Source organism: Hyla sarda, chromosome 6 (assembly GCF_029499605.1).
Source record: "Hyla sarda isolate aHylSar1 chromosome 6, aHylSar1.hap1, whole genome shotgun sequence".
Classification (NCBI taxonomy): Eukaryota; Metazoa; Chordata; class Amphibia; order Anura; family Hylidae; genus Hyla; species Hyla sarda.
Genome location: NC_079194.1, coordinates 53971496 through 53998800, shown reverse-complemented (window position 1 = coordinate 53998800; position 27305 = coordinate 53971496). Strand labels below are relative to the sequence as shown.

Below are 27305 nucleotides of genomic sequence, written 5' to 3'. Positions count from 1 at the left end.
GGGGATGGGGGGAGGCAATGGGGCAGCGGCGCCGGAAATGGGTGCCGCTGCCCCTTCTCTCCCCCTGGCTGTCGGCGCCGCTTCTCTCCCCCTGGCTATCGGCGCCGGCAATGGGGCGCCGGTACCGATAGTCAGGGGGACAGAACGGGCAGCGGCACCGATAGCCAGGGGGAGAGAAGGGCCGGCAGCATGGCTCTAGACCCCAGGAAAGGCAGGGAGGGGAGAAGCGGGCAGCGACGGCCTCTCTCCCCCTGACTTTCCTGGTGATGTATCGGGGTATACACGCGCACACACGCACCCTCATTTTACCAAACTTTTTTTACCCAAATATCCTTGGTAAAATGAGGGTGCGTGTTATAGGCCGGTGCGTGGTATACCCCGATAAATACGGTATATATATATATATATATATATATATATATATATATATATATATATAGCAATTTCAACAAATCACCGCACAAGTAGGTCTTGGATCAAAATAAGCTGGTGGTTTTATTCCCAAATAGAATGCAACGTTTCGGCAATAGCCTTTATCAAGCATTCGCCTTTATCAAGCTATTGCCGAAACGTTGCATTCTATTTGGGAATAAAACCACCAGCTTATTTTGATCCAAGACCTACTTGAGCGGTGATTTGTTGAAATTGCTGTCCATTTTTCCTGGGCTGGCAGCCTGGGCAACCACTTGCACGTAGGGTGGTCCCCAGTGCGGTCGTACCTGCTATATATACTGGCTCCAGAAAGTTAAACAGATTTGTAAATTACTTCTATTAAAAAATCTTAATCCTTTCAGTACTTATCAGCTGCTGAAGTTGAGTTGTTTTTTCTGTCTAAGTGCTCTCTGATGACACGTGTCTCGGGAGCTGTCCAGAGTAGAAGTAAATCCCCATAGCAAACCTCTTCTACTCTGTGCAGTTCCTGAGACAAGCAGATATGTCAGCAGAGAGCACTGTTTCCAGACAGATAAGAACTACTACCTCGAGGGGCCTGACGAAGCACTGATTGCGCGATACGGACCGTCGCCCATCCCACTTCCCCACTTCCCTGTTCCTGTCCGCTCTCCCGCACTCCATGAAAACGCCAAGAATTCTTTGATGCAGTAAAGAAGTTTTCTACAGCAAGACCGGGTGAGTGCTCCATTTTTTCTACATCTCTGCACTGGATATATACTTCATTTTACATGTGAGCACCTGAATGGTCATGCAGCTGTAGGAGTTTAGTTAATATTCCCATACGTGAAGTAGCAGTGCTGGGTACCTTCTATATTGGACTGAGGTGATTATAATAATATTAAGGGCATTACAGCTTGCTAGTTTTGCATAGTGTTATTACTTAGTCAAAAAAGAGATTGTGATGTATAAATAGAGATAAAGCAGGGAGTCCATTTACTTTAAAGGGTTATTCCCAGATTTTACTTCTCATCCCCTAGCTGTGGGACAGGATACAGTATAGGTGGCAGGGGTCTGGCTACTAAGACCCCCAGTGATCTCCAGCATGGTGCCCCACCTATTCTCCTGAACAGAGCAGGGGTCGAAATGCTCCCTCCTCGTGTATCTCTGGTTCTCACATAGAGATGCATCAAGAGAGTGTGTTGAACCCCGCTCCGTGCAAAAGAAAAGCTGGGGGGTCCTGCAGGAGATCTTGGGGGTTAGCAATGGCCAGACCCCACACGATCCAACATGTATCCTCTATCCCATGCATAGGAGATACAGTAAATGTCTAACCCTTTAACCCCTTAAGGACCCGGGGTTTTTCCGTTTTTGCATTTTCATTTTTTCCTCTTTACCTTTAAAAAAATCATAACTCTTTAAATTTTGCACCTAAAAATCCATATGATGGCTTATTTTTTTGCGCCACCAATTCTACTTTGTAATGACGTCAGTCATTTTACCCAAAAATCTACGGCGAAATGGAAAAAAAAATCATTGTGAGACAAAATTGAAAAAAGAAAAAACGACATTTTGTAACTTTTGAGGGCTTCCGTTTCTACGTAGTACATTTTCCGGTAAAAATGACACCTTCTCTTTGTTCTGTAGGTCCATACGATTAAAATGATCCCCTACTTATATAGGTTTGATTTTGTCGCACTTCTGGAAAAAATCATAACTACATGCAGGAAAATGTATACGTTTAAAATTGTCATCTTCTGACCCCTATAACTTTTTTATTTTTCCGCGTATGGGGCCATATGAGGGCTAATTTTTTGCGCCGTGATCTGAAGTTTTTAGCGGTACCCTTTATGTATTGATACACTATTTTGGACTTTGGAATTTTTTTGTGCGTACGCCATTGACCGTGCAGTTTAATTAATGATATATTTTTATAATTCGGACATTTCCGCACGCAGCGATACCACATATGTTTATTTTTATTTACACAGTTTTTTTTTTTTAAATGGGAAAAGGGGGGGGGGGTGATTCAAACTTTTATTAGGGAAGGGGTTAAATGATCTTTATTCACTTTTTTTCACCTTTTTTTTTTGCAATGTTATAGCTCCCATAGGGGGCTACGGCACTGCACACACTGATCTTTTACATTGATCAGTGGTTTCTCATAGGAAACCATTGATCGATGATTCTGCCGCTTGACTGCTCATGCCTGGATCTCAGGCACTGAGTAGTCATTCGGCGATCGGACACCAGGAGGCAGGTAGGAGACCCTTCTCGTGTCTAAAAGCTGTTCGGGATGCCGCGATTTTACTGCGGCGATCCCGCACAGCTCCTTTAGCTAACCGGCAACGTTTTATTTTCACTTTAGACACGGCGATCAACTTTGAATGCCGCGTCTAAAGGGTTAATAGTGTGCGGCACTGCGATCAGTGCTGCGCATTATTAGCCACGGGCGCCGGCCGTTGTTAGAGGCCGGACCCGACCCGCTATGCCGTGGCCCCGAGTTATAGAACGGGAGCGGACTCATGACGTACATGTACGTCATGGGTCCTTAAGGGGTTAATGGTCCAAAAATAGTCAGGCGATCACAGTGGATGATGTCAATCGGTGCACCCTACTGTATATACAGGCACCACTGTCCTGCAAACAAATGCTAGAAAACTCCTATAGGGTCGTGCACCCTTTCCTATTTATATTAAATTGTAACTTACTGACAGTTGTAAATTTGTGCATAAGATAAACATAGGATTAACATTTTATCATATAAAAAGTTTTACAATACAATAACCCCTAAACTATCCTTCCAATCCTTCCTCTTGGGGGTAAGAAAGAGAAATGCAATATCACGATATAGGAGAGAAATAGCTGTTCACACAAACCGTAAGTAAAAGAATTTTACTGACATCCCAATCGACCTTGATGTGTAGCAGAGGTTCACATTAGAGATGAGCGAACTTACAGTAAATTCGATTCGTCACGAACTTCTCGGCTCGGCAGTTGATGGCTTTTCCTGCGTAAATTAGTTCAGCCTTCAGGTGCTCCCGTGGGCTGGAAAAGGTGGATACATTCCTAGGAAAGAGTCTCCTAGGACTGTATCCACCTTTTCCAGCCCACCGGAGCACCGGAAAGCTGAACTAATTTACGCAGGATAAGTCATCAACTGCCGAGCGGAGAAGTTCGTGACGAATCGAATTTACTGTAAGTTCGCTCATCTCTAGTTCACATCTCCAATTAGTATACTAAATGACTCTCTCTCTCTCTCTCTCTCTCTCTCTCTCTCTCTCTCTCTCTCTCTCTCTATCGTTTTCCATTTTTCACACTTTATTACCACAGAAGAAACCTTGATGCAATATAAATTCCTTAACCCATTGTTTCCAATCCTCTATCTTGGGTGAATCATCCTACATCCAAATCTTTTATATTTGTTTTCTTGCTCTATACACCTCTCTTTACACCGATATTTGTTGTTTTGTTACAGTTCCCTATCTTATCTACTTCTAATACACAAATGAGAAGATTCTTCTCTGCTGTCACTCCATAACTTTCAATAACCAATATATTCCCCTAATTAGGGCTGGGCGGTATACCGGTTCATACCGAATACCGAAATTTTTGTGCTGCACGATATGAATTTTAACCCATACCGCAATACCGGTTTGCACCCCCCCCCCCCAACTCGGGAATGAATGAATTAGCCCAGTGCTGTGCTGTCCCCACATCAGGGAACAAATCCTATGTGACCCGCGAGCGCTGTTCTGCCCCCCAATTAATTATTAGCCCAGCCCAGCGCTGTCCCCATCAGGGTACTACTCACATGTCACTGCATGCGCTGCCCTCCTCATCCTGTTTGTTGCGGCCAGCGCTGACACTCTATACCAGTGGTCTCCAACCTGCGGACCTCAAGATGTTGCAAAACTACAACTCCCAGCATGCCCGGACAGCCGTTGGCTGTTCGGGCATGCTGGGAATTGTAGTTTTGGAGGTCCGCAGTTTGGAGACCACTGCTCTATACTGTGCGGTATCCCTATGCCCGGGCTGCAAAAAATCAACAAAAATTTTTTTTAACTCACCTCCCGTTGGTCCGGTACCGGCCTCCCTTGTTTCCTGGGGACGTGAACGTCGGAGAGCCGTCAGCCTATCACCGGCCATATCGATGTTCCGCCTCGTCCGGTGATAGGCTGAGCCCACTGTCATGTAAGAAGCCGGGCATAGGGATACCGCACAGTATAGAGTGCCAGCGCCGGCGGCCGCAACAAAAAGGGCGAGGAGCGCAGCGCATGCGGGTGACATATGTGAGTATTTAACCCGATGGGGATGTGGGCTGATAATTAATATGGGGGGGGGGGCTAGGAAATACCGTTATATACCGTGGAACGGCGAAAAGTTTAAAAAATACCGTGATACACACATTTGGTCATACCGCCCAGCCCTACCCCTAATACCTCTTCGGAATCTACACATTAGGTGAATAAATTCTTTGTTGTTTCTGCATTGCATGCACTTTTTTGAGTCCCATTTTATTTATTTTGGATTAGGTGTGCTCTATGGACTATGTGTAAACGAGATATATTGTACAAGTATCCAATAGGAAAAAGAAGCGGAGCACTCACCAGACCTTGAATGCAGGTTGACTTTATTGACCGAAACGATCAAAGGCACATCGGGGGGGGGGGGGGTACAGACAGGGGAGTGTAGCTTAGAGACGCGGGGGTATCCTCTCAGTGACGGACCGTTGCGCGCCGAAGCGCTTCTCCAGACCCGTCTGGAGAAGCGCTTCGGCGCGCAACGGTCTGTCACCGAGAGGATACCCCCGCGTCTCTATGCTACACTCCCCTGTCTGTACACCCCCCCCCCCCCCCCCGATGTGCCTTTGATCGTTTCGGTTAATAAAGTCAACCTGCATTCAAGGTCTGGTGAGTGCTCCGCTTCTTTTTCCTATTGGATACTTGTTCATACTGTCTTATAGCGTAGCAGCACCTATATGTACCTCCAGCAGTTGCAAAGGGAGAAGTCAAAAAGGGTCCCATCTTTTCCTGTCCTAAAGATACAGAGAGTGGTGCCGAGCTTGCTTCGTTATATATACGAGATACATTGTACATTGAGAGTTAAACATTAAATCCAAGGATATATTTGCTAAATCTTTATTCCACATTTCCCCTGAGATCTCCGCCACCACCACCTCCTCCCATGTGATTCTGCTATGGTTAGTTGAATCAAAGCTTCTCACAGTTTCTCATTAATGTCTATATCCCGGCTGTTCCTCTTTTTTGCACGTCTATTCATCAAGATAAAGATCAGTATCACTAAATAAGCAAAGTCCAACTACAATGTTATTCTCATCTACTGCAATACAGATTTTATTTGGAACTACTAAATACTGGAAATGTAGGACACCAGGTAAAACCAAATTGACAGATTCAAATGATCAGATCCCATAATACAATCCTATATTGGCCCAAACATTGTTAGTCCTAAAATCTTCACAATTTCCACTTATATATCACATATCACATATATGACATCCCTGATGCATTACCTTTTAAATATTATGGGGAGATTTATCAAAACCTGTCGAGAGGAAAAATTGCTAAGGCCTCTGAAAAATTAAAGAAGCGATCTGATTGGTTGTTATGGGAAACTCAGCAACTTTTTCGCTGGATGGGTTTTGATAAATCTCCACCTATGATTCCAACTATTTCTTCCTCATAGGGCCCATTGTAATAGTATATCTTTAGGTTCTTACAGTTTTTCTTAACTCCCCTCTTGGAACCATTTTGAGGCTAGGATTCCACTTGGTTTTTTTTCCCAGTGTTTTTTTTACTGAAAAAAAAAAAAAATACGCCAGAGAAAACGCCAGTGCAATTTCCTGCGTCTGACTTTGCATTTGAGTTGAATTAGCATTTTTGGCCCCTTTGGCGTTTTTTTTTTTCAAAATGTGTTGGGTGCCAAAAAAAAAAATAAAAAAAAGGATGCAGTAGGGATGGGAAAAAATGTATTTAAGGAAATTTTTATTTTTTATAATGAACTTTTAATTAATTTTTAATAAATAGTGTGTGTTTCACTTTTTTTTCTCAATTTTTTTAAACATTTTTTAGGTAGTTCTACTACTCCCAGCATCAGACTGTTCCATGATGGGAGTAGTAGTACCTGTACTAATGGGCATATCGCCCCAGGTGTCAATCCTGACACCTGATGCGATTGTCCATAATATAGCAGAGATGCGGCTGTATACAGCGCTCACATCTCTGCTCTGTACTCCGGCCAGTGATGTGAATAGAACATCACTCATTCATATTTTCCGCCCAGAGTGGTGATTCGCCGGATGGTTGCAGCCAATCACAGCTCAGAGGGATGTTCTGTTCACATCACTGGCCGGAGTATAGTGCAGAGATGCGAGCGCTGTATAGAGCCGCTCCACATCTCTGCAAAAGATAGGACGATCGCAGCGAATGTCAGGAGTGATAACCGCTGTTATCTGTCCTTAATTACAGGTACTACTACTCCCAACATGGAGCACACTCTGCTCCATGTTGGGAGTAGTAGTACCTGCAGTTAAGGAAAGATCACAGCGGATGTCACTTCTGACACCCGCTGTGATCCTCCTGTATAATGTATACAGTGGGGATCAAAAGTTTGGGCACCCCAGGTAAAAATTTGTATAAATGTGCATAAAGAAGCCAAGGAAAGATGGAAAAATCTCCAAAAGGCATCACATTACAGATTAGATATTCTTATAATATGTCAACAAAAGTTAGATTTTATTTCCATCATTTACACTTTCAAAATAACAGGAAAAAAATGGCGTCTGCAAAAGTTTGGGCACCCTGCAGAGTTAAAGGGGTTCTCCGGTGCTTAAACATCTTATCCCCTATCCAAAGGATAGGGGATAAGATGCCTGATCGCGGGAGTCCCACCGCTGGGGACCCCCGGGATCATGCACGCGGCACCCCGTTTGTAATCAGTCCCCTGAGCGTGTTCGCTCCGGGACTGATTACCGGTGACTACAGGGCGGGCGGCGTGTGACGTCACACTCCGCCCCTCAATGCAAGCCTACGGGAGGGGGCGTGATAGCTATCACGCCCCCTCCCGTAGGCTTGCATTGCGGGGCGGATGCAAGCCTAAGTTAGCATCCAAAATTTGCTGAAATTTTATTGAATCCATTTTTCCTTCTACTCTCGAGATGTCCCTGTGCCACTGGCTGCAATACAACCCCAAAGCATGATTTATCCACCCCCATGCTTAACAGTTGGACAGAGGTTCTCTTCATTAAACTCTGTTCCCCTTCTTCTCCAAACATACCATTGCTCATTCAAGCCAAAAAGTTCAATTTTAACCTCATCGGTCCACAGAACTTGTTTCCAAAATGCATCAGGCTTGTCTATATGTTAATTTGCAAAGTTCAAACGCAGATTTTTGTGGTGAGGACGTAGAAGAGGTTTTCTTCTGATGACTCTTCCATGAAGACCATATTTGTACAAGTATCTCTTTATAGTGGAATAGTGTACCACAACTCAAGTGTCTGCCAAATCTTTCTGGAGGGATTGTGCAGTCAAACGTGGGTTTTGAATTGTTTTTCTCACAAGCCTGCAAGCTGTTCTGTCTGTTATTTTTCTTGGTCTTCCAGATCTTGATTTAACTTCCACTGTTCCTGATGACTGTCATTTCTTAATTACATTCTGAACAGAGGATATTGACATCTGAAAACGTTTTGCTATCTTCTTATAGCCTTCTCCAGCTTTGTGAGCATCAACTATTTTCAGTTTCAGATTTCTAGACAACTGCTTAGAAGAACCCATGGTGCTGATTGTTGGGGCAAGGTCAGATGAGTCTGGGCATTTAAAACCTTTGAGATTGACATCACCTGGTCTTCCTAGATGATGATTGAGAACAATCCATGACACTGGCAGGTCTCAGCTTTGCAAAGGGGGCAGTGCATGCTATAAATTCTGCAGGGTGCCCAAACTTTTGCAGATGCCATTTTTTTGTTTTCTGTTATTTTGAAAGTGTAAATGATGGAAATAAAATCTAACTTTTGTTGACATATTATAAGAATGTCTAATCTGTAATTTGATGCCTTTTGGAGATTTTTTCCATCTTTCCTTGGCTTCTTTATGCACATTAATACAAATTTTTACCTGGGGGTGCTCAAACTTTTGATCCCCACTATAGAGGAGGGCGGCTGCTCTTCTATGGTCCCTGCACTGCCGTATATATACACCCATTTATATTTCCCACAGAGAGCTGTGAAACCATCTGGCCAATCACAGCTCTCTGCAGGAAATATGAATTGGTGTATATATACAGCAGTGCAGGGGACCATAGGATAGCGGCCGCATCTATACATTATACAGAAGGATCGCAGCGGGCCCGGAGCGATCTGTCAATTAATACAGGTACTACTACTCCCATCATGGAAAAGTGTGTTCCATGCTGGGAGTAACATAGTAACATAGTTCATAAGGTTGAAAAAAGACCAGAGTCCATCAAGTTCAACCTATAACCCTAATAAGTCCCTATTCCTTCCCGACTCCAAATATGGCAGTCAGAATAAATCCCTGGATCAACCTTCTGTCCCTATAAATCTAGTATACACAACCAGTAATGTTGTTACTCTCCAAAAATGCATCCAGCCCTTTTTGAACTCTATTACAGAGTTCACCATTCCCACCTCCTCCGGGAGAGAATTCCACAGTCTCACTGCTCTTACAGTAAAGAACCCCAGTCTGTGCTGGTGTAGAAACCTTCCTTCCTCTAGATGTAGAGGATGCCCCCTTGTTATTGATACAGTCCTGGGTATAAATAGATCATCGGAGAGATCTCTGTACTGTCCCCTGATATATTTATACATACCGTATATACTCGAGTATAAGCCGACCCGAGTATAAGCCGAGACCCCTAATTTCAACCCAAAATCCCAGGAAAAGTTATTGACTCGAGTATAAGCCTAGGGTGGGAAATACCTCATCCCCCCCTGTCATCATCCAGACCCGTCATTAACATCCTCATCATCATCCCCTTGTCATCATCCCACACATCCCCCCTTCATCATCCCCTTATCATCCCACACATCCCCCCTTCATCATCCCCTTGTCATCATCCCACACATCCCCCCTTCATCATCCCCTTATCATCCCGCACATCCCCCCTTCATCATCCCCTTATCATCCCACACATCCCCCCTTCATCATCCCCTTATCATCCCACACATCCCCCCTTCATCATCCCCTTGTAATCATCCCACACCCCCCCCTTCATCATCCCCACCCCCCTTCATCATCCCCACACCCCCCCTTCATCATCCTCTTCTCATCATTCGCCCTCAGTGGTCTTCAACCTGCGGACCTCCAGAGGTTTCAAAACTACAACTCCCAGCAAGCCCGGGCAGCCATCGGCTGTCCGGGCTTGCTGGGAGTTGTAGTTTTGAAACCTCCGGAGGTCCGCAGGTTGAAGACCACTGCGGCCTTCAACATCATCCAGCCCCCCTCTCACCCCCTTTAGTTCTGAGTACTCACCTCCGCTCGGCGCTGGTCCGGTCCTGCAGGGCTGTCCGGAGAGGAGGTGGTCCGGTGAGGAGGTGGTCCGGGCTGCTATCTTCACCGGGGGCGCCTCTTCTCCGCGCTTCCGGCCCGGAATAGAGGCGTTGCCTTGACAATGACGCAGAAGTACGTTGGCAATGAACGCACCTCTGCGTCGTTGTCACGGCAACGTGACTATTCTGAGGCCGGGCCCGAAGCGCTTAGAAGAGGCCTCCCCGGTGAAGATAGCAGCCCGGAACCACTATCCCACCGGACCACCTCCTCACCGGACAGTCCTGCAGGACCGGACCAGCGCCGAGCGGAGGTGAGTACTCAGAACTAAAGGGGGTGAGAGGGGGCTGGATGATGTTGAAGGCCGCAGTGGTCTTCAACCTGCGGACCTCCGGAGGTTTCAAAACTACAACTCCCAGCAAGCCCGGACAGCCGATGGCTGCCCGGGCTTGCTGGGAGTTGTAGTTTTGAAACCTCTGGAGGTCCGCAGGTTGAAGACCACTGCGGGTGGGGGAGTTCACTCGAGTATAAGCCGAGGGGGGTGTTTTCAGCACGAAAAATCGTGCTGAAAAACTCGGCTTATACTCGAGTATATACGGTAGTTATTAGGTCTCCCCTAAGCCTTCTTTTTTATAAACTAAATAACCCTAATTCTTATAATCTTTCTGGGTACTGTAGTCCTCCCATTCCCCGTATTACTCTGGTTGCCCGTCTTTGAACCCTCTCCAGCTCCACTATATCTTTCTTGTACACTGGTGCCCAGTACTGTACACAGTATTCTATGTGTGGTCTGACTAGTTATTTGTACAGCGGTAGAATAATTTCCTTGTCGTGGGCATCTATGCCCCTATTGATGCACCCCATGATTTTATTAGCCTTGGCAGCAGCTGCCCGACACTGGTCACTACAGCTAAATTTACTGTTAACTAAGACTCCCAAGTCCTTTTCCATGTCAGTCGTCCCAAGTGTTCTCCCATTTAATACATAATCCCAGGCCGGATTTTTCTTCCCCATGTGCATTACTTACATTTATCAGTGTTGAACCTCATCTGCCACTTCCCAGCCCAAACCTCCAACCTGTCCAGATCTATTTGTAACAGTGCACTGTCCTCTATTGTGTTTACCGCTTTACAGAGTTTAGTGTCGTCTGCAAAGATTGCTACTTTACTATTCCACCCCTCCACAAGGTCATTAATGAATATATTAAATAGGACAGGACCCAAGACGGACCCCTCAAGTACCTCACTCGTAATAGTCACCCAATCAGAATAAGTACCATTAATAACCACCCTCTGTTCCCTATCATTGAGCCAGTTATTTACCCACTTACACACATTCTCCCCCAGCCCAATCCTTCTCATTTTATGCACCAACCTTTTATGTGGAACCGTATCAAATGCTTTCAAAAAATCCAGATATACGACATCCAGCAATTGCTCCTGGTCCAGTCTGGTGCTCACCTCCTCATAAAAGCTGATCAGATTAGTTTGACAGGATCGATCCCTCATAAAGCCATGATGATATGGAGTCATACATTTATTTTTATCAAGGTATTCCAAAATAGCATCTCTTAGAAATCCCTCCAACAATTTACATACAACCGAGGTTAAACTAACAGGTCTATAATTCCCAGGGTCACCTTTTGACCCCTTCTTAAATATTGGCACCACATTTACCATGCGCCAGTCCTGGGGAACAGTCCCTGTCACTATAGAGTCCCTGAATATTAAAAATAGGGGTCTGTCTATTACATTACTTAATTCCTTTAGAACACGGTGGTGAATGCCATCTGGACCTGGGGATTTGTCTATTTTGATTTTTTGTAGGCGGCACTGTACTTCTTCCTGGTCAGAAAGGTGACCTGTACTGGGGAGTTTACCTTATCACACTGTATTTCACCTGGCATTTCATTTTCCTTTGTTTAATATATTTGTTTAATATATTTGCTTTTTCCTGATCCACGTTTATAATTTCTTCCTCATCATTTTTTAAAGGGCCAACACTTTCATTTTTTACATTTTTGTTATTTATATAGTTAAAGGGGTACTCCGGTGAAAACCTTTTTTCTTTTAAATCAACTGGTGGCAGAAAGTTAAACATATTTGTAAATTACTTATATTAAAAAATCTTAATCCTTCCTGTACTTATTAGCTGCTGAATGCTACAGAGGAAATTCCTTTCTTTTTGGAACACTGATGACATCACGAACACAGTGCTCTTTGCTGACATCTCTGTCCATTATAGCAGATGCATGCTAAGGGCAGCATGGTGGCTCAGTGGCTTGCACTGCTGCTTTGCAGTGCTGGGGACTTGGGTTCAAATCCCACTAAGGACAACAATAAATAAAGCATTATTATTGTTATATTAACGTCAGCAGAGAGAACTGTGCTCGTGATGTCATCAGAGAGCATTCCAAAAAGAAAAGAATTTCCTCTGTAGTATTCAGCAGCTAATAAGTACAGGAAGGATTAAGATTTTTTAATAGAAGTAATTTACAATTATGTTTAACTTTCTGCCACCAGTTAATTTAAAAGGAAAAAGGTTTTCACCGGAGTACCCCTTTAACCCCTTAACCCCTTAAGGACGCAGGACGTAAATGTACGTCCTGGTGAGGTGGTACTTAACGCACCAGGACGTACATTTACGTCCTAAGCATAACCGCGGGCATCGGAGCGATGCCCGTGTCATGCGCGGCTGATCCCGGCTGCTAATCGCAGCCAGGGACCCGCCGGCAATGGCCGACGCCCGCGATCTCGCGGGCGTCCGCCATTAACCCCTCAGGTGCCGGGATCAATACAGATCCCGGCATCTGCGGGAGTTCGCGATTAAAATGAACGATCGGATCGCCCGCAGCGCTGCTGCGGGGATCCGATCATTCATAACGCCGCACGGAGGTCCCCTCACCTTCCTCCGTGCGGCTCCCGGCGTCTCCTGCTCTGGTCTGTGATCGAGCAGACCAGAGCAGGAGATGACCGATAATACTGATCTGTTCTATGTCCTATACATAGAACAGATCAGTATTAGCAATCATGGTATTGCTATGAATAGTCCCCTATGGGGACTATTCAAGTGTAAAAAAAAATGTAAAAAAATGTAAAAGTAAAAGTAAAAAAAAAGTGAAAAATCCCCTCCCCCAATAAAAAAGTAAAACGTCCGTTTTTTCCTATTTTACCCCCAAAAAGCGTAAAAAACATTTTTTATAGACATATTTGGTATCGCCGCGTGCGTAAATGTCCGAACTATTAAAATAAAATGTTAATGATCCCGTACGGTGAACGGCGTGAACGAAAAAAAATTTAAAAAGTCCAAAATTCCTACTTTTTTAATACATTTTATTTAAAAAAAAATTATAAAAAATGTATTAAAAGTTTTTTATATACAAATGTGGTATAAAAAAAAGTAAAGATCATGGCGCATAAAATGAGCCCCCATACCGCCGCTTATACTGAAAAATAAAAAAGTTATAGGTCATCAAAATAAAGGGATTATAAACGTACTAATTTGGTTAAAAAGTTTGTGATTTTTTTTAAGCGCAACAATAATATAAAAGTATATAATAATGGGTATCATTTTAATCGTATTGACCCTCAGAATAAAGAACACATGTCATTTTTACCAGAAATTGTACGGCGTGAAAACAAAACCTTCCAAAATTAGCAAAATTGCGTTTTTCGTTTTAATTTCCCCACAAAAATAGTGTTTTTTGGTTGCGCCATACATTTTATGATATAATGAGTGATGTCATTACAAAGGACAACTGGTCACGCAAAAAATAAGCCCTCATACTAGTCTGTGGATGAAAATATAAAAGAGTTATGATTTTTAGAAGGCGAGGAGGAAAAAATGAAAACGTAAAAATTAAATTGTCTGAGTCCTTAAGGCCAAAATGGGCTGAGTCCTTAAGAGGTTAAGGACGCAGGACGTAAATGTACGTCCTGGTGCGGTGGTACTTAACGCACCAGGACGTACATTTACGTCCTAAGCATAACCGCGGGCATCGGAGCGATGCCCGTGTCATGCGCGGCTGATCCCGGCTGCTGATCGCAGCCAGGGACCCGCCGGCAATGGCCGACGCCCGCGATCTCGCGGGCGTCCGCCATTAACCCCTCAGGTGCCGGGATCAATACAGATCCCGGCATCTGCGGCAGTGCGCGATTTGAATGAATGATCGGATCGCCCGCAGCGCTGCTGCGGGGATCCGATCATTCATAACGCCGCACGGAGGTCCCCTCTCCTTCCTCCGTGCGGCTCCCGGCGTCTCCTGCTCTGGTCTGTGATCGAGCAGACCAGAGCAGAAGATGACCGATAATACTGATCTGTTCTATGTCCTATACATAGAACAGATCAGTATTAGCAATCATGGTCTTGCTATGAATAGTCCCCTATGGGGACTATTCAAGTGTAAAAAAAAATGTAAAAGTTAAAGTAAAAAAAAAGTGAAAAATCCCCTCCCCCAATAAAAAAGTAAAACGTCATTTTTTTCCTATTTTACCCCCAAAAAGCGTAAAAAATTTTTTTTATAGACATATTTGGTATCGCCGCGTGTGTAAATGTCCGAACTATTAAAATAAAATGTTAATGATCCCGTACGGTTAACGGCGTGAACGAAAAGAAAAAAAGAAAAAAAAGTTCAAAATTCCTACTTTTTTAATACATTTTATAATAAATTTTTTTTATAAAAAATGTATTAAAAGTTTTTTATATGCATATGTGGTATCAAAAAAAAGTACAGATCATGGCGCAAAAAATGAGCCCCCATACCGCCGCTTATACGGAAAAATAAAAAAGTTATAGGTCATCAAAATAAAGGGATTATAAACGTACTAATTTGGTTAAAAAGTTTGTGATTTTTTTTAAAGCGCAACAATAATATAAAAGTATGTAATAATGGGTATCATTTTAATCGTATTGACCCTCAGAATAAAGAACACACGTCATTTTTACCATAAATTGTACGGCGTGAAAACGAAACCTTCCAAAATTAGCAAAATTGCGTTTTCGTTTAAATTTCCCCACAAAAAGTGTTTTTTGGTTGCGCCATACATTTTATGATATAATGAGTTATGTCATTACAAAGGACAACTGGTCGCGCAAAAAACAAGCCCTCATACTAGTCTGTGGATGAAAATATAAAAGAGTTATGATTTTTAGAAGGCGAGGAGGAAAAAATGAAAATGTCTTTCCGTCTCTATTTTTACGGCTTTTATCTGTTTTTTACATATTTTACATTTTTCTCTATAGCTTTTTAATGCTTCTTCACTGCCGTCCTGTTTTAGTAATTTAAATGCTTTATTTTTGTCATTTGTTGCCCCCTTAACATTTTTATTCATCCATATTGGTTTTCTATTATTTCTGACCCTTTTATTCCCATAAGGTATTTCTATATACATATATATATATATATATATATATATATATATATTATATTATGATCACTATTTCCTAGGTGTCCTTCTACTTGCACATTAGTTACTCTATCAGGTCTTTTGGTTAATATTAAGTCTAGTAGAGCGCCCCCTCTGGTCGGGCCCTGCACCATTTGGGACAGATAATTGTCTTTAGCTATAGTCAGAAACCTGTTTCCTTTATGAGATTCACAGGTCTCAGTCTCCAGTTTATATCAGGATAGTTAAAGTCCCCCATTATTATCACCCCATTCTGATTTGCTGTCTTGTATATTTGCTTCAGTAATTGATCTTCTTGCTCTTATAGCAAACCCCTATCAGAATTTTTTTGTTTTTATCTCCATATATTTCTACCCATAATGACTCCACATTATCGTTTCCCTCCCAAATATCCTCCAGCAGTGCGGCCTTCAAATTGGACTTTACATAAAGACAGACTCCTCCCCCTTTCCATTTTGTTAGATCCTTCCTGAATAGACTATAACCCTGTATGTTGACCGTCCAGTCACTACTATGTCATAATCCTCCTCAGAAATTTTCAACTCCAGTTCGTCAGTTTTATTGGACAGACTTCTGGCATTAGTCAACATGCACTTCAATTAGTAGTAGTACCACCTAAAAAATGAAGGGAAAAAAGGGAAAACACACACACACACACACACACACTACATTTTTATTATTGTCGGCTATATTTTTAGTGCCCTGCCCGCCCACATAAATTTATCTTAGTTTAAAAATTAATAAAAATGTATTTTAAAAAATTGCATCACTACTGTATCTTTTTTATTATTTCTTTTTTAATGGTACCCTCCGAAATGTTGTCACTTTTTTTGTCCAAAAGAGAATAAAAACCGCCTGCAAAAACGTCAAAGTCAAAACACACATAACGTTTTTCTTGGCGTGGAATTCCAGCCTAAAGAGAACCCCTGACATTTTCTTAAGACTTTTGAAGATGCCACAGGTCTGTTACGCCGAGCGCTCCGGGTCCCCGCTCCTCCCCGGAGCGCTCGCTTCACTCTCCCCGCGGCAGCGCTCCGGTCACGTCCTCTGACCCGGGGCGCTGCGATTCCGCTGCCAGCCGGGATGCGATTCGCGATGCGGGTAGCGCCCGCTCGCGATGCGCACCCCGGCTCCCCTACCTGACTCGCTCTCCGTCTGTTCTGTCCCGGCGCGCGCGGCCCCGCTCCCTAGGGCGCGCGCGCGCCGGGTCTCTGCGATTTAAAGGGCCACTGCGCCGCTGATTGGCGCAGTGGTCCCAATTAGTGTGTTCACCTGTGCACTTCCCTATATCACCTCACTTCCCTTGCACTCCCTTGCCGGATCTTGTTGCCTTAGTGCCAGTGAAAGCGTTCCTTGTGTGTTCCTTGCCTGTGTTTCCAGACCTTCTGCCGTTGCCCCTGACTACGATCCTTGCTGCCTGCCCCGACCTTCTGCTACGTCCGACCTTGCTTTTGCCTACTCCCTTGTACCGCGCCTATCTTCAGCAGCCAGAGAGGTGAGCCGTTGCTAGTGGATACGACCTGGTCACTACCGCCGCAGCAAGACCATCCCGCTTTGCGGCGGGCTCTGGTGAAAACCAGTAGTGGCTTAGAACCGGTCCACTAGCACGGTCCACGCCTATCCCTCTCTGGCACAGAGGATCCACTACCTGCCAGCCGGCATCGTGACAGTAGATCCGGCCATGGATCCCGCTGAAGTTCCTCTGCCAGTTGTCGCTGACCTCACCACGGTGGTCGCCCAGCAGTCACAACAGATAGCGCAACAAGGCCAACAGCTGTCTCAACTGACCGTTATGCTACAACAGTTACTACCACAGCTTCAGCAGTCATCTCCTCCGCCAGCTCCTGCACCTCCTCCGCAGCGAGTGGCCGCTCCTGGGATACGCTTATCCTTGCCGGATAAATTTGATGGGGACTCTAAGTTTTGCCGTGGCTTTCTTTCCCAATGTTCCCTGCATCTGGAGATGATGTCGGACCTGTTTCCCACTGAAAGGTCTAAGGTGGCTTTCGTAGTCAGCCTTCTGTCCGGAAAAGCCCTGTCATGGGCGACACCGCTCTGGGACCGCAATGACCCCGTCACTGCCTCTGTACACTCCTTCTTCTCGGAAATCCGAAGTGTCTTTGAGGAACCTGCCCGAGCCTCTTCTGCTGAGACTGCCCTGTTGAACCTGGTCCAGGGTAATTCTTCCGTTGGCGAGTATGCCGTACAATTCCGTACTCTTGCTTCAGAATTGTCCTGGAATAATGAGGCCCTCTGCGCGACCTTCAAAAAAGGCCTATCCAGCAACATTAAAGATGTTCTGGCCGCACGAGAAATTCCTGCTAATCTACATGAACTTATTCACCTAGCCACTCGCATTGACATGCGTTTTTCCGAAAGGCGTCAGGAACTCCGCCAAGATATGGACTCTGTTCGCACGAGGCGTTTCTTCTCCTTGGCTCCTCTCTCCTCTGGTCCCCTGCAATCTGTTCCTGTGCCTCCCGCCGTGGAGGCTATGCAGGTCGACCGGTCTCGCCTGGCACCTCAAGAGAGGACACGACGCCGTATGGAGAACCTCTGCCTGTACTGTGCTAGTACCGAACACTTCCTGAGAGATTGTCCTATCCGTCCTCCTCGCCTGGAAAGACGTACGCTGACTCCGCACAATGGTGAGACAGTCCTTGATGTCTACTCTGCTTCTCCACGTCTTACTGTGCCTGTGCGGATGTCTGCCTCTGCCTTCTCCTTCTCTACAGTGGCCTTCTTGGACTCAGGATCTGCAGGAAATTTTATTTTGGCCTCTCTCGTCAACAGGTTCAACATCCCGGTGACCAGTCTCGCCAGACCCCTCTACATCAATTGTGTAAATAATGAAAGATTGGACTGTACCATACGTTTCCGCACGGAGCCCCTTCTTATGAGCATCGGATCTCATCATGAGAGGATTGAACTTTTGGTCCTCCCCAATTGCACCTCGGAAATTCTCCTTGGACTTCCCTGGCTTCAACTTCATTCCCCTACCCTGGATTGGTCCACTGGGGAGATCAAGAGTTGGGGGTCCTCTTGTTCCAAGAACTGTCTAAAACCGGTTCCCAGTAACCCTTGCCGTAACTCTGTGGTTCCTCCAGTAACCGGTCTCCCTAAGGCCTATATGGACTTCGCGGATGTTTTCTGCAAAAAACAAGCTGAGACTCTACCTCCTCACAGGCCTTATGATTGCCCTATCGACCTCCTCCCGGGCACTACTCCACCCCGGGGCAGAATTTATCCTCTCTCTGCCCCAGAGACTCTTGCCATGTCCGAATACGTCCAGGAGAATCTAAAAAAGGGCTTTATCCGTAAATCCTCCTCTCCTGCCGGAGCCGGATTTTTCTTTGTGTCCAAAAAAGATGGCTCCCTACGTCCTTGCATTGACTACCGCGGTCTTAATAAAATCACGGTTAAGAACCGCTACCCCTTACCCCTCATCTCTGAACTCTTTGATCGCCTCCAAGGTGCCCACATCTTCACTAAATTGGACTTAAGAGGCGCCTATAACCTCATCCGCATCAGAGAGGGGGACGAGTGGAAAACGGCATTTAACACCAGAGATGGACACTTTGAGTATCTGGTCATGCCCTTTGGACTGTGCAACGCCCCTGCCGTCTTCCAAGACTTTGTCAATGAAATTTTTCGTGATTTGTTATACTCCTGTGTTGTTGTATATCTGGACGATATCCTAATTTTTTCTGCCAATCTAGAAGAACACCGCCAGCATGTCCGTATGGTTCTTCAGAGACTTCGTGACAACCAACTCTATGCCAAAATTGAGAAATGTCTGTTTGAATGCCAATCTCTTCCTTTTCTAGGATATTTGGTCTCTGGCCAGGGACTACAGATGGATCCAGACAAACTCTCTGCCGTCTTAGATTGGCCACGCCCCTCCGGACTCCGTGCTATCCAACGCTTTTTGGGGTTCGCCAATTATTACAGGCAATTTATTCCACGTTTTTCTACCATTGTGGCTCCTATCGTGGCTTTAACCAAAAAAAATGCTGATCCCAAGTCCTGGCCTCCTCAAGCAGAAGACGCCTTTAAACGACTCAAGTCTGCCTTTTCTTCGGCTCCCGTCCTCTCCAGACCTGACCCTTCCAAACCCTTCCTATTGGAGGTTGATGCCTCCTCAGTAGGAGCTGGAGCTGTTCTTCTACAAAAAAATTCTTCCGGGCATGCTGTCACTTGTGGTTTTTTCTCTAGGACCTTCTCTCCAGCGGAGAGGAACTACTCCATCGGGGATCGAGAGCTTCTAGCCATCAAATTAGCACTTGAGGAATGGAGGCATCTGCTGGAGGGATCAAGTTCTCCTGTTATTATCTACACCGACCACAAGAACCTCTCCTACCTCCAGTCTGCCCAACGGCTGAATCCTCGCCAGGCCCGGTGGTCTCTGTTCTTTGCCCGATTTAATTTTGAGATTCACTTTCGTCCTGCCGATAAGAACATTAGGGCCGATGCTCTCTCTCGTTCCTCGGATGCCTCAGAAGTTGAACTCTCTCCGCAACACATCATTCCACCTGACTGCCTGATCTCCACTTCTCCTGCCTCCATCAGGCAGACTCCTCCAGGAAAGACCTTTGTTTCTCCTCGCCAACGCCTCGGAATCCTCAAATGGGGTCACTCCTCCCATCTCGCAGGTCATGCGGGTATCAAGAAATCTGTGCAACTCATCTCCCGCTTCTATTGGTGGCCGACTCTGGAGACGGATGTTGTGGACTTTGTGCGAGCCTGCACTATATGTGCCCGGGATAAGACTCCTCGCCAGAAGCCCGCTGGTTTTCTTCATCCTCTGCCTGTCCCCGAACAGCCTTGGTCTCTGATTGGTATGGATTTTATTACTGATTTACCCCCTTCCCGTGGCAACACTGTTATTTGGGTGGTCGTTGATCGATTCTCCAAAATGGCACATTTCATCCCTCTTCCTGGTCTTCCTTCTGCGCCTCAGTTGGCTAAACAATTTTTTGTACACATTTTTCGTCTTCACGGGTTGCCTACGCAGATTGTCTCGGATAGAGGCGTCCAATTCGTGTCTAAATTCTGGAGGGCTCTCTGTAAACAACTCAAGATTAAATTAAATTTTTCTTCTGCATATCATCCCCAGTCCAATGGACAAGTAGAAAGGATTAACCAGATCTTGGGTGATTATTTGCGACATTTTGTTTCCTCCCGCCAGGATGACTGGGCAGATCTCCTCCCATGGGCCGAATTCTCGTATAACTTCAGGGTCTCTGAGTCTTCCTCCAAATCCCCATTTTTCGTGGTGTACGGCCGTCACCCTCTTCCCCCCCTCCCTACTCCCTTGCCCTCTGGTCTGCCCGCTGTGGATGAAATTTCTCGTGACCTTTCCATCATATGGAGAGAGACCCAAAATTCTCTCTTACAGGCTTCATCACGCATGAAGAAGTTCGCGGATAAGAAAAGAAGAGCTCCCCCCGTTTTTTCCCCTGGAGACAAGGTATGGCTCTCCGCTAAATATGTCCGCTTCCGTGTCCCTAGCTACAAGTTGGGACCACGCTATCTTGGTCCTTTCAAAATTTTGTGTCAAATTAATCCTGTCTCTTATAAACTTCTTCTTCCTCCCTCTCTTCGTATCCCTAATGCCTTTCACGTCTCTCTTCTCAAACCACTCATCCTCAACCGTTTTTCTCCCAAATCTGTTCCTCCCACTCCTGTTTCTGGCTCCTCGGACATCTTCTCGGTCAAAGAAATTTTAGCTGCCAAAAAGGTCAGAGGGAAAAATTTTTTTTAGTGGACTGGGAGGGTTGTGGTCCTGAAGAGAGATCCTGGGAACCTGAGGACAACATCCTAGACAAAAGTCTGCTCCTCAGGTTCTCAGGCTCCAAGAAGAGGGGGAGACCCAAGGGGGGGGGTACTGTTACGCCGAGCGCTCCGGGTCCCCGCTCCTCCCCGGAGCGCTCGCTTCACTCTCCCCGCGGCAGCGCTCCGGTCACGTCCTCTGACCCGGGGCGCTGCGATTCCGCTGCCAGCCGGGATGCGATTCGCGATGCGGGTAGCGCCCGCTCGCGATGCGCACCCCGGCTCCCCTACCTGACTCGCTCTCCGTCTGTTCTGTCCCGGCGCGCGCGGCCCCGCTCCCTAGGGCGCGCGCGCGCCGGGTCTCTGCGATTTAAAGGGCCACTGCGCCGCTGATTGGCGCAGTGGTCCCAATTAGTGTGTTCACCTGTGCACTTCCCTATATCACCTCACTTCCCTTGCACTCCCTTGCCGGATCTTGTTGCCTTAGTGCCAGTGAAAGCGTTCCTTGTGTGTTCCTTGCCTGTGTTTCCAGACCTTCTGCCGTTGCCCCTGACTACGATCCTTGCTGCCTGCCCCGACCTTCTGCTACGTCCGACCTTGCTTTTGCCTACTCCCTTGTACCGCGCCTATCTTCAGCAGCCAGAGAGGTGAGCCGTTGCTAGTGGATACGACCTGGTCACTACCGCCGCAGCAAGACCATCCCGCTTTGCGGCGGGCTCTGGTGAAAACCAGTAGTGGCTTAGAACCGGTCCACTAGCACGGTCCACGCCTATCCCTCTCTGGCACAGAGGATCCACTACCTGCCAGCCGGCATCGTGACAAGGTCCTTTTTAACCAACTATTCAAGAAGTAGGGTTTAGAATTTAGAATAGCTAGACCTCCCTAAAAAATAAATAAATAAGGGGAACCTGTCAGGTGCCTTAACAACCCCCCCCCCCCCCCCCATAAGCTTTCCCCAGGACCTGGTAGCAGTAGGGCTGTACCCATATGTTTCCTCTGATGCCACACTATCACAGAGAAACTACTTTAATCACCAATCCCAGCCCAGCACTCAACCAAGTGTGTCAACCAATTCTAAGTGGCCTGAGGGTGGAGGCAGCTGTGGCTCCGCCCCCATGCCTACTTACCTCTACTTACCCCGCACTGGGAGCAGTGATTAAAGTAGTCTAAAAAGGGCAAAATCACTGAGGAAAAAAAAATGCCATAAAAACATATAGCCAACAACCAAACCAGTCTATAGTTATCAGAGGGGTGGACAAAGGGGACAGCATAGTTATACAAGACAGAACAATCTATATAGAAGACACTACCAGGATTCGATTTGATGACCATTACTACATTAAACTCATTACAGACCCAACACCCACATATGTACAGGAATTTGATCACCTAATAAATAATGCCTATATGGATGGGATAAAAAAATAAAAGAGAGAGAAAAGAAGAGGACCACATAAATATTTTACATCCTATGGCATATTTTTACCACCTTCCTAAGGTCCATAAAGACATACAAAACCCCTAGGGCAGATAAACTCTTTTAAAATGCAATCTTTTGCAATACCTTGATATCCAGCTCCAGAAATACGTTATTTCTCTACCTCCTTGTCAGGATTCTGCTAGTGTCATTTTACTTCTACAAGACACAAAGTGCCTGCAAATAAGTAATATGTCCCTTGTTTTTATGCACACAAATAATTCAACCTTTTTTTATACATTATATTTTTATACACAGTGTTCACAGACAACCACGTTCCCATGGACATCAATTTTTCAGACATTGTTTTATTTAAAGCGTTCCCGTAAGATCCAAGAATTTTTTTTTTAAATATATCACTCAGTACCTAATCCTGACCATGTACATCTAATTTATATGTGTCTAGCACCTTTATTTATTTTTTTATTACACTTTTAATTTAGCTCAATAGTCTGAATTCCCCTCACAGGGAGGGGGTGTGGCCTCACTGTGCAGGTCTCCGCCCCCTCCCTCAGTATGCTGTCCGCTCACATCTCCCCTAGCATTAGCAAAACTACAACTCCCAGCTTGTCCTCACTGACAGTAGCGGGACACAAGATGACAGTGGGAGGATTTTTACTCCAGCTGGGAGCCCTGCACTCACAGCTGTCAATCAAGGAAATGTGTCCATGACATAGGTGATGACGCATGGACACAGCAGGACTAGTATATATCCAAGCAGGCAGGGGGGGCAGTTGTTTGACTGGCTTATTCACTATGAAATACAGAACATTTTCTAATGAAAGCAATTGCAAAATCTATTGTTTTTGCATGCTTTACAACATATCAAAAGTTTTTGTATCTGACGGTGTCCATTTAAATACGCCTAAAATATCTGAACATAGCCTAAGGGACCTGACAGGTTCCCTCTCAGGACTGTAACTTTTTTTTAGCCTCTTAACAACCCATGACGTGTATACACTTAAAGGGGTACTCCACTGCCCCAGCGTTCGGAACATTTTGTTCCAAACACTTGGAGCGGGTGGCGGGGGTCACGATGTCACGGCCATGCCCCCTCAATGCAAGTCTATGGGAGGGGGCATTGCAGCCACCACGCCCCCTACTATATACTTGCATTGAGGGGGTGTGGCATGACGTCACGACCCCAGCAGCCCACAAACAGCGTTCGGCAGTGGAGTACCCCTTTAATGGTGCCCTTATGGAGGTTTAGCCCTTAGCTGTTTTTAGTAGCTAGGGCTGCTGCTAATAGCAAGTGACCAAAAAGGAATGGGATCTAAAGTGCGCTTCATTTTTGTTTTGGGTCTTCTACCACTATTTAAACCTCTACAGTACCAAAGCACACTGTTCAGTATTTTCTAAAAATATTAGTAAGTTGAAAAGTTTTACCCATATTTGGGACCCAAATAGAAGCAGTGAAGCTAGACATCCAGCATATTCCCATTGCGAGCCCATGAACCAAAACGGTAACATATAACAAACTGGAATCTTCTCATATATTAGAACCTAATTATTCTCCTCATAGTTTACTTCTTCGTCCAACACACACATCCGCTGACGAAAGCTATTCTCTAAACACTGTCAAAAAAAGTTTTCGTTTTTTTTTTTTTTTCTGGAAAGAACATTTTCCATGCATTTTCTTTTGTTTCTATGACAACCACCAAAGCACCTTCACTTTATCATTATCATGAATAAATTCTATTTTTAGTTGGACGGTTGCCAGAGATACCTGCAGATGTTACATTTCTATGGACGCCGGCTTTACCCGCACGGCACAAAAATTCCATAGAAATAATTCAATTAGAGAGTTCTTTTTGAGGAAATATAGAAAATGACAAAAGGAAATGGATGATTCATTTATGGAGAAGAGAAGATCAATTTCTGCCTCGAGCCACAAGTTGGGGGAATCTCTTGTACGCTTTAGGCGTAGGAATTTCCATGTATTGTATGATACAAAGAAATGAGGTTGCACAATTCTCTAACATGAACCTTCGGTAAAGCTAAAGAATGCAGAAGTCGCTTGCCTTAAAACCATTCTATATTCAGTGGTCAAAAAATACCAAGATATAAATGACCTACGGCTTTTCCTGCGCGGATGTCTACAGCGGGTGAAATAAGTATTGAACACGTCACCATTTTTATTACTAAATATATTTCCAAAGATGCTATTGCACAGTAACGTGAAATATTATGGTTACACATAAACCACTCGTAATCACCTTAAAGGGGTTATCCAGGAAAAAAACTTATATATATATCAACTGGCTTCACAAAGTTAAACAGATTTGTAAATTACTTCTATTAGAAAATCTTAATCCTTTCAGTACTTTTTAGCTGCTGAAGTTGAGTTGTTCTTTTCTGTCTAAGTGCTCCCTGTCTCGGGAACCGCCCAGTTTAGAAGCAAATCCCCATAGCAAACCTCTTCTACTCTGTGCAGTTCCTGAGACAAGCAGAGATGTCAGCAGAGAGCACTGTTGCCAGACAGAAAACAACAACTCAACTTCAGCAGCTGATGATTATTGAAAGGATTAAGATTTTTTTAATAGAAGTCATTTACAAATCTGTTTAGCTTTCTGGAGCCAGTTGATATATAAAAAAAGGTTTTTTCCTGGAATACCCCTTTAAGGAAATATACACAAATCATAAAGAGAAAAATGTGCCGTAAAACGTATCTTTTAAATAAACTACTGAAAAAAATCCACCCAAAATTAGAGAGTGAGGAAATAATATTTAATCACCATATTCACACAGATAAGACGTCATCCAGCCCACTGTCTGGACTAAATAGTGCCAATATGGGTAATATAAGATGTCTGATCATGGGGGTCCCCCCGCTGGGACCCCCACGATCTCTGTGCAGCACCCAGCCTTCTTTTAGCATTCTGAGTGCGGGCGGCTGGGGTCGTGATGTCACAGCCATGCCCCTTGTGACCTCACACCACACACCCTCAAAGCAACTCTATGGGAGGGGGCGTGGCGGCCGCGAAAATCCTTTGATAAATCTCCCCCAATATGTTTAGTTTGTGTTTGCATGATACAGTTGACATGTTTTTACTTTTTGAAGACTTTAGAGGGCTTCAAACTTTAGCAGTAATCTTCAAATTTTTCATGAAAATGTCAAAGTCAGAATTTTTCAGGGACTGGTTCAGTATCGAAGTGAATTTGAGGGTCTTTATGTTAGAAATACCCCATACTGGACCCCATTATGAAAACTGCACCCCTTAACCTCTTCAGGACGCAGGGCGTTAAGGACACAGGGTGTACAGGTAAGCCCGGGGAATTTTGGTCCCCACCGCTAGCCAGTCCGGGACCGGCGCATCTCTGAGGGGGGTCCTGAGACCGAGTCAATTCTGACCAGTGTTCTACGGCGTTTCCGGGTCATGCGGGTCTCCGGTGACCGGGAAAATAAGGGTTACCGGGGGGATGCAAGACACCCTCGATCCCCCAGAAGTGATAGGAGTGAGGTGGCAGTGGTGCCGCCCCTCCTATCCCTACTATTGGTCAGTCAGAAGCGACCGACCAATAGCAGATCGGGGCGGGGGGGGGGGGGTAAAGTTTGGTTTCCCCGCCCTGCCCACCCATGATAGTCAGGGCAGAGCGGGGAAACCGTGATGTGAGCGGTGGTGGAGGTCCCTTACCTTGCGGCGATCCTCCAGCTTGCACGGCGTGTGGCCTCTAAACTGTAGCTCTCCAGATGTTGCAAAACTACAACTTCCAGCATGCCCAGGCAAATTTTCCGCCGCAGCTCAAACTCCTAGTGGGAAACTCACCGCAAACCCCCGCCCGTGTGAATGTACCCTAAAAACACTACACTAACACATAATAAAGGGTAAAACACTACATTTACACCCCCTTACACTGTCCCTCCCTTCCCCCAAATAAAAATGAAAAACGTATTGTACAGCAGTGTTTCCAAAACGGAGCCTCCAGCTGTTGCAAAACAATAACTCCCAGCTTTTCCGAACAGCCAATGACTGTCCAGGCATGCTGGGAGTTTAGCAACAGCTGGAGGCACCCTGTTTGGGAATCACTGGCATAGAATATTTTTGATAGCGGAGCCAATTGTAACGCTTGCATCCGAGTCCACCCCTATGCAAATCCCTAATTTAGGCCTCAAATGCACATGGCTCTCTCACTTCAGGGCCCTGTCGTATTTCAAGGAAACAGTTTAGGGCCACATATGGGGTATTTCCGTACTCAGGAGCAATTTCTCTACAAATTTTGGGGGGCTTTTTCTCCTTTTACCTCATATGAAAAGGAAAAGTGTGGGTCCACATCAGCATGTCAGTGTAAAAAAATTACAATTTTTACACTGACATGCTGGTGTTGCCCTATACTTTTCATTTTCACAAGAAGTAAGAGGAAAAAAGACCCCCAAAATTTGTAACGCAATTTCTCTTGAGTATGGAAATGCCCCATATGTGGACGTAAAATGCTCTGCGGGCGCACAACATGGCTCAGGAGTGAGAGCGCACCATGTACATTTGAGGCCTAAATTGGTGATTTGCATCGGGGTGGCTGATTTTACAGAGGTTCTGACAAACGCAAAAAAATAAATATCCACGTGTGACCCCATTTTGGAAACTACACCCCTCATGGAACATAAGTGGTATAGTGAACCTTAACACCCCACAGGTGACGGATTTTCGTTAAAGTTGGATGGGAGAATGAAAAAAAAAAATTCACTAAAATGCTGGTTTTACCCTAAATTTTTCATTTTCACAAGGGAAAATAGGG

The 27305-nt window shown here is 45.2% G+C and overlaps 1 long non-coding RNA gene across 1 annotated transcript in view; it reads right to left on the bottom strand.

Annotated features, from left to right (window-relative positions):
• Window positions 1-27305, bottom strand: part of LOC130275603 (uncharacterized) — a 41121-nt gene that overhangs the window by 5350 nt on the left and 8466 nt on the right. Inside the window, exon 2 of the long non-coding RNA XR_008844837.1 lies at window positions 22659-22730. This is a non-coding gene — a long non-coding RNA (uncharacterized LOC130275603). The remainder of the gene's footprint in view (window positions 1-22658; window positions 22731-27305) is intronic.